Genomic DNA, 7064 nt, shown 5'->3' on the forward strand with positions numbered 1-7064 from the left:
GGAGCGCGTCCACGTTCGAAACCATGGGTAGGACAAACGTTGGCAAATACTTTGTGCACAGTGAAACTATGAAAAGCTTCAACCCTATGGAATCATAGGCTGGAAATTGAAAGTTACTATATTTGAGGGGCTTTAACGTAGTGACATTTTCGTGGGTTTTTAGTGAAGTTGAGTTGATATTTCAGACGATTTTTCCGCTCAACAGGAAAAATAACATAACGCCTTAAAGGCTGAATTGTTTTTTGACTCCCATACAATTTGTGTAGATTTTCGAAAGCAAGATTTTTTTCACTGATGCCTCTAACCTCCTCATTTCCATGCCAGTCGTTATTACAAGATTAAGAAAGCTTTTCGTCTTTCCAGGGCTAGTAGCGATTAAGTGCTTTAATAATAGGAAATTACAGATCTCTTACCTGAAAATAGAGGCTTAAGTTAAGTAGGTACCAAAATGAGGTCGAAGGACACCAAACAGGAACCAAGAAAACGAAACCTAATAGGAGCCAGGATATGATTTTTTTTTTATAGAAACAGAGAGGTCATTTCTCTAAAATCTAAGCTTTGTTTCTCGACAAGTATTACTGTGTTTTGTATATGCATTTTTCCACGCTTTTCTCAAGGAATTTTATCAGAATTTTTTTCAAGTATTTGTCCAAATGATCAGATATTCCTCCAGAATGTTTTCAAAGGAATTCGTTTGGTGATTATTTCCCAAGAAATTTCTTCTCGAAATTTATTAGGAAATTACTCCAAGAATTGTGTTTAGGATACCTAAGGAATTCAATTCCAATTTTCCATTTGGAACATTGGAATTTCTTTCTTCGAAAAAAATTCTATAGAAGTATTTGGAAGATATCCTCGAGCAGCAACTGGAGAATTCAATTAAAGGATCAGTGGAACAATATCTGGAACAAATGCTAGGATAGTTTTGAATAAAAAGCAGAAAATCACAGAAAAGAGTAGCTTTGGAATTCTCAAGTATTTTCTGGAGCAAGTTCTGAAGAAATTCTTCTAGACATCTTTTGGAAATCGCTGGAAAAATTTCTAGGGGAATTTGTAAAGAAATCTCTAGAAGAATTTCTGGAGAAATCCCTGTAGGGGACTCTGAAGGTATTCTGAATAAAGTTATTATGCTAACTCCTGAAGCTTTTCCTGGAGGACTCTGAGACGTAATTCTTAAAAAAACCTGTTGATCCTGTTATGGCCTCTGAAGGTTTCTTTGGAGTCGGTGCATCAGGATTCAATGCAAGCAGAATAAAGAAAAAAAAAGACTTTGAAGATCATTTTTGTTTAACATAGAAACTTTTGAAACCTTCCATTAAAAATATACTTTTTTAAGACTTGCATTCAAAAAGAAACGTCTTATTGAAACTGTCTTTAGGATTATTCATTTGATGAACTTTTGTTATTACTTCTTCTTCTTCTTTCTGGCGTTACGTCCACACTGGGACAGAGCCTGCTTCTCAGCTTAGTGTTCTTATGAGCACTTCCACAGTTACTATGCCAATGACCATTTTTGCATGTGTATATCGTGTGGCAGGTACGAAGATACTCTATGCCCTGGGAAGTCGAGAAAATTTCTTACCCGAAAAGATCCTCAACCGGTGGGATTCGAACCCACGACCCTCAGCTTGGCCATGCTGAATAGCTGCGCGTTTACCGCTACGGCTATCTGGGTCCCATTACTTATTATTATTATTGTTATTACTCATATTAAAAATATAAATTTGTTTCTAAAATCAATTTTATTAAACAAATTGACAAAAATAGACCAAACTGCTTGCCTGTCACAAAACATCAGTTGGAATTTGATCGAATCATTTTTCAGGAAACTGCTTCCAGAAATTCCCTTGGCAATTCTGAATCAGCCAAGAACTTCTAGAGAGTGTGCTGTGGGAGTTCTATTAGAATTGCTCTGAAAATAGTCAAGAGATTTAGCAATGCTTTGATGAAGATATAATAATATGAATGATAATAATAATAATGTATTCATTACTTCATCCAAAGATTCTTCAATAATCTTCTGACAATTCTCTATGCATGTTCCATAAAATTCTCAAGAGTTACATCCTGGAATATACACGGTAATTTGTACCAGGTTGGCCGTAGATATTTTAAAGAAACCATCCATTTATACATTCAGAAATGCCGTTATTACAGTTAGTTTTATAGTTTAGATTAGTTTTTTTTTTTAATTTTCACTATAGATATTCCTAATGAGTGGTAAATGACTGGACAATGCGTACCATTGCTACTTCTCGTACCTGCAGATATAAAATAGACCCCATTTGTGGTCCCTAGCATCTTGTCCAGTAGCTCCTATCCCTACCTCCCAGTGGTGCCGCCCGGGGTACGAGTAACCGTAGGGAAGATCGGGTAACCAACCCTGGTGGCACCTTGGTCGTATGCTGACAGGGAAGGGAGGCTCCTCTCTTCTGAGGGTGTAGCTTATCAGAGCGTCTGTTTTCCATGTTAGGAGCGGCTCAAAACAGCGTCTGTTCTCCATGTTAGGAGTGGCTGATCAGCGTCCTAGTGCCAGCGTGGGACTCTAAACGGTGCACTATGGTTCGAAGGCGGCCAAAACCTCAAAAATCAAATTTGTTTTCTCCGAACAGTAATATTTTTCCCGACTTTCTTATCATATTGGTGGTTTAAATCCAAAATTTTAGGCAGATTTATTGAATTTTGAATTTTATACAACTCTTTGAGTGGACCGTGGACATGATTTTTCGAGAAAATTAATAATTGCAATCCATAATTCACCTGCTATTTATGAATTTGAAGATAGCTCAAACCACCTTGGTATCTTGAGAGAAGTTGTTTGTAGATACATAAAGTACACCTGAATTGAATTAAAATTTTCATTGAGTTTATACAAAGTAAATTAGAGCACAAAAATCTTCAAAAACCATTTTATTTTCTATAAAGGTACCCTAAGACATTAGTAGCCCGCGAATGCCCGCGATGAGAATAAGCTCATTTGAAAGCTAAAAATAAGAGCTTTCAAGTAGGGTACAAATTATTTTGCGAAAACTTGCGATAGACCACTTTCAACGCGGTTGAATATTTACGGAGTGCAATTCTAGTTGAATAATAACAATTCTGATATATGCTAGTACGTGCATTGCAATCCTAGTAGGCATGAATGGCATTCCTAGAAAGAACGAATAACTCGCACCTATATTTTTCTTCATCTTCTTTCTGGCATTACGTTCCAACTAGGACAAAACATGCTTCTCAGCTTATATTTCTTATGAGCACTTCCGCAGTTATTAGCTGAGAATTTTCTTTTCCGATTGACCATTTTTGCATGTGTATATCGTATGCCACGTACGATGATACTTCGTGTCCTGGGAAGTCTGGAAAATTTACTTAACGAAAAAAATCACGACCAGTGGACCTTGAACCCAGGATTCTCAGCTTGGTCTTGCTGAATAGCTGCGCATTCACTGCTATGGCTCTCTGCGAGCCTACTCATACAATATTTTGGAATTATACCTCAATTAAATATTGTCCACACCTTGATTTGGAATTATTATGGTATTGAAGTGCTTTGAATTAAAATTTGAACTGCTACTGAATCCACCAAATGAAATAACACAAATTAGCTCGTCTTATTTACATGATCACGGAACTATTTCCTTCAAATGCAGCCTCCAGATAAAATTAAACAAACTGAAAAAAAAACATTCCCTACGTGGATTTGCTTTTGCTGCCAAAGTATGTATGAACACAGACTAAAGCAATCATGCTGAAACTGATGAAATGGATGATACTTGCATTGAGGCAGGGTTAGATCTGAGATATCTATATAAATAAAAATGGAATGGTGTTTGTATGTCACGAAATGACATCCGAACGGGTCAATGGATTTGCACAATTCTTTATCTGTTATATTCATCTAGGGTTCCGACGTGTTCGTGTACAGAAAAAGTCTAAAATTTTCTCTCCGGCATGGCCAAAACAACGGGAGAAAAGTAAACTGTCATTTTGTATGGGAGAATGGATTCCATTTTTCAACAGCCTACTTGATGGCAAGACGAAGTTTGCCGGGACCACTAGTTTATGGATAAATTCTGCATGAAATTTTCACAGTTTTTCAGACATCGCATGAATATCAACATACATTTCTGAGAAATTTGTCAAAACACGAGTTCTTAGTGATTTTTTTTTTTACAAATTTGGATAATTGGCATATTAAAAAAATAAAGTTGTAAATTTGAACGAGATTAACTAATTTGCATAGTGATAGCTTACATATTTTAAGGTAAATCGTTCATACGTTTTCGTCAAAAATTTCACTTAAGTCAAGTTGTATTTACTATTGGAGTTAGGCACGGAAAAACTATTCACAAATATATGTTAAAATTCAAGCTATGCCTGACATGCTGTGAAAATTTTATTTAAATCTCAGTAAATAACTGAGAACAAGCCTGCCCAAGTTGACCATTTTGTATGAAAGATTGAAAAAATTGCAAATTGTGGTCCAAACCTGTATATTCTATTTATCAGTCCAAACATTTGAAAATAAAAGTCCATAATACCTAAATATGGCATAAAATACGTCAAATATATGATTTCAGCTATTTGAAGGAGAGTTTGAGGTTTTGTCCGACATTTGTTCTAGATCGAACAACTGTGCAGTGCTGTGCACGATGATCCTCCAGCGAGACAGGGGGTTGGTGCAGGCCTTACAAGCCAGCCGTAAAAATCATCAGTACAGAAAGCATACAATGTAAATTCGCACCGGAACAATCGGCATAGACCCAGGCATCGAAAACGGACTAACGATTGGAAACTCGGATCATGGAACTGTAAGTCTTTCAATTTCTTGGGAAGTACCCGCATTCTTTCCGAATTATTGAGGGTCCGCAAGTTCGACATCCTAGCGCTGCAGGAGGTTTGCTGGAAAGGGTCGACGGTACATACGTATAGGGATGGTTATACCTGGGAGGGAGGTACCTTTATTACACACGAAATATGACACAAAGTTATTTAAAATTGCAGGAAAACTCCAGCTTGCCAACAACACTCAAGGCAGACTTGATGAAAATCGCTAGTTTTCTTTTGTTGTGTTCCTTCGATCGTTCTGAACAAACATGTCCATTGTTTTAGATCTGGGCTCACAGTAACAGTTCGTAACAGCAGAACCTCGGCTCACCTTGACGTACATAAATTTCGTATTGGTTTCTCCCTCCCAGGGTTATACCATCTACCAGAGCTGCGACAACAGACATGAGCTGGGCACAGCTTTTATCGTGATGGGCGAAATGCAGAGGCGCGTGATTGGGTGGTAGCCAATCGACAACAGAATGTGCAAGTTGAGGATCAAAGGCCGTTTTTTCAATATCAGCATAATCAACGTGCACAGCCCTCACCTAGCAAGTGACGATAACGATAAGGACGCTTTCTACGCGCAGCTGGAACGCGAATACGACGGCTGCCCAAGCCATGATGTCAAAATCGTTATCGGAGATCTCAACGCTCAGGTTAGCCACGAGGAGGAATTTAGACCGATTGTAGGGAAGTTCAGCGCTTACTAGCTTACGAACGAAAACGGCAGTCTAAGGCATTGATTTCGCCGCCTCCAAAAACATGGCCATACGTAGTACCTATTTCCAGCACAGCCTCCCGTATCGGTACACCTGGAGATCACCCCAACAGACTGAATCGCAAATCGACCACGTTTTGATTGATGGAAGGCACTTCTCGGACATTATCGACGTCAGAATCTATCGCGGCGCAAACATCGATTCGGACCACTACCTTGTAACGGTTAAAGTGCGCCAACGACTCTCCGTTGTGAACAACATTCGGTACCGTCGCTCGCCCCGGTACAATCTGAAACGACTCCAGCTACCCGAAGTCACAACTGAATACGAAGCCTTGAGGCAGCGTTGCCGGAAGAGGGAGAGCTTACCGAAGCCCCTCCTGAAGACTGCTGGAGTAGTCTCAAAGCAGCCATTACCACGCAGCGGAAGGTACCATTGGGTTCGTGGAAGGAAATCGACGGAACGGTTGGTTCGACGAGGAGTGTCAGACGGTTTTGGACGAGAAGAATGCAGCGCGGGCGATGATGCTGCAGCAAGGCACCCGTCAAAACGTGGAACTATACAAACAGAAGCGAAGACAGCAAACCCATCTATTCCGGGATAAAAAGCGCCGCCTGGAAGAGTTGGAGTGCGAAGAGATGGAGCAGCTGTATCGTTCTCAAGAAACACGTAAGTTCTACAAGAAACTCAATGCATCCCGCAAAGGCTTTGTGCCGCGAGCCGAAATGTGCCGGGATAAGGATGGAGGTATCTTGACGGACGAACGTAAGGTGATCGAAAGGTGGAAGCAGCACTACGATGAACACCTAAACGGCGCAGAGGAGGAAGATCAGGACAGCAGGAGGAATGGCTTCATCAGTACGGCGGATGAGGGAGACGTGCCAACTCCCACAATGGGCGAAGTTAAGGATGCTATCAAACAGCTCAAGAACAACAAATCAGCTGGAAAGGATGGTATATCGATTTCAAAGCGGCCTATGATACCATCGACCGCAAAGAGCTATGGAAGATTATGGACGAGAATGGTTTTCCCGAGAAACTGACTAGACTGATCAAAGCAACGATGGATAGTGTACAGTGCTGTGTGAAGATATCGGGTGCATTATCGGACCCGTTTGAAACACGCAAAGGACTTCGACAAGGCGGTGGTCTTTCCTGTCTCCTGTTCAATATTGCGCTAGAAGGTGTTATGAAACGGGCGGGCTTCAACATGCGGGGCACGATCTTCAATAAGTCCAGCCAGTTCATCTGCTTTGCTGACGACGTGGACATTGTCAGAAGAACGTTCCAGGTGGTTTCTGAACAGTATACCAGGCTGAAACGTGAAGCAGATCGGGTTGGATTGAAGGTAAATACGTCGAAGATGAAAATTCTGCTGGCTGGAGGAACCGAGCGCGATATAGCTCGCATTGGCAAACGCGTGATGATCGACGGGGATGAGTTCGAGGTGGTGGACGAATTTGTCTACCTCGGATCATTGATAACGTCGGATAACAACTGCAGCAGAGAAATTCG

This window comes from Aedes aegypti, chromosome 2 (genome assembly GCF_002204515.2).
Source record: "Aedes aegypti strain LVP_AGWG chromosome 2, AaegL5.0 Primary Assembly, whole genome shotgun sequence".
NCBI lineage: Eukaryota > Metazoa > Arthropoda > Insecta > Diptera > Culicidae > Aedes > Aedes aegypti.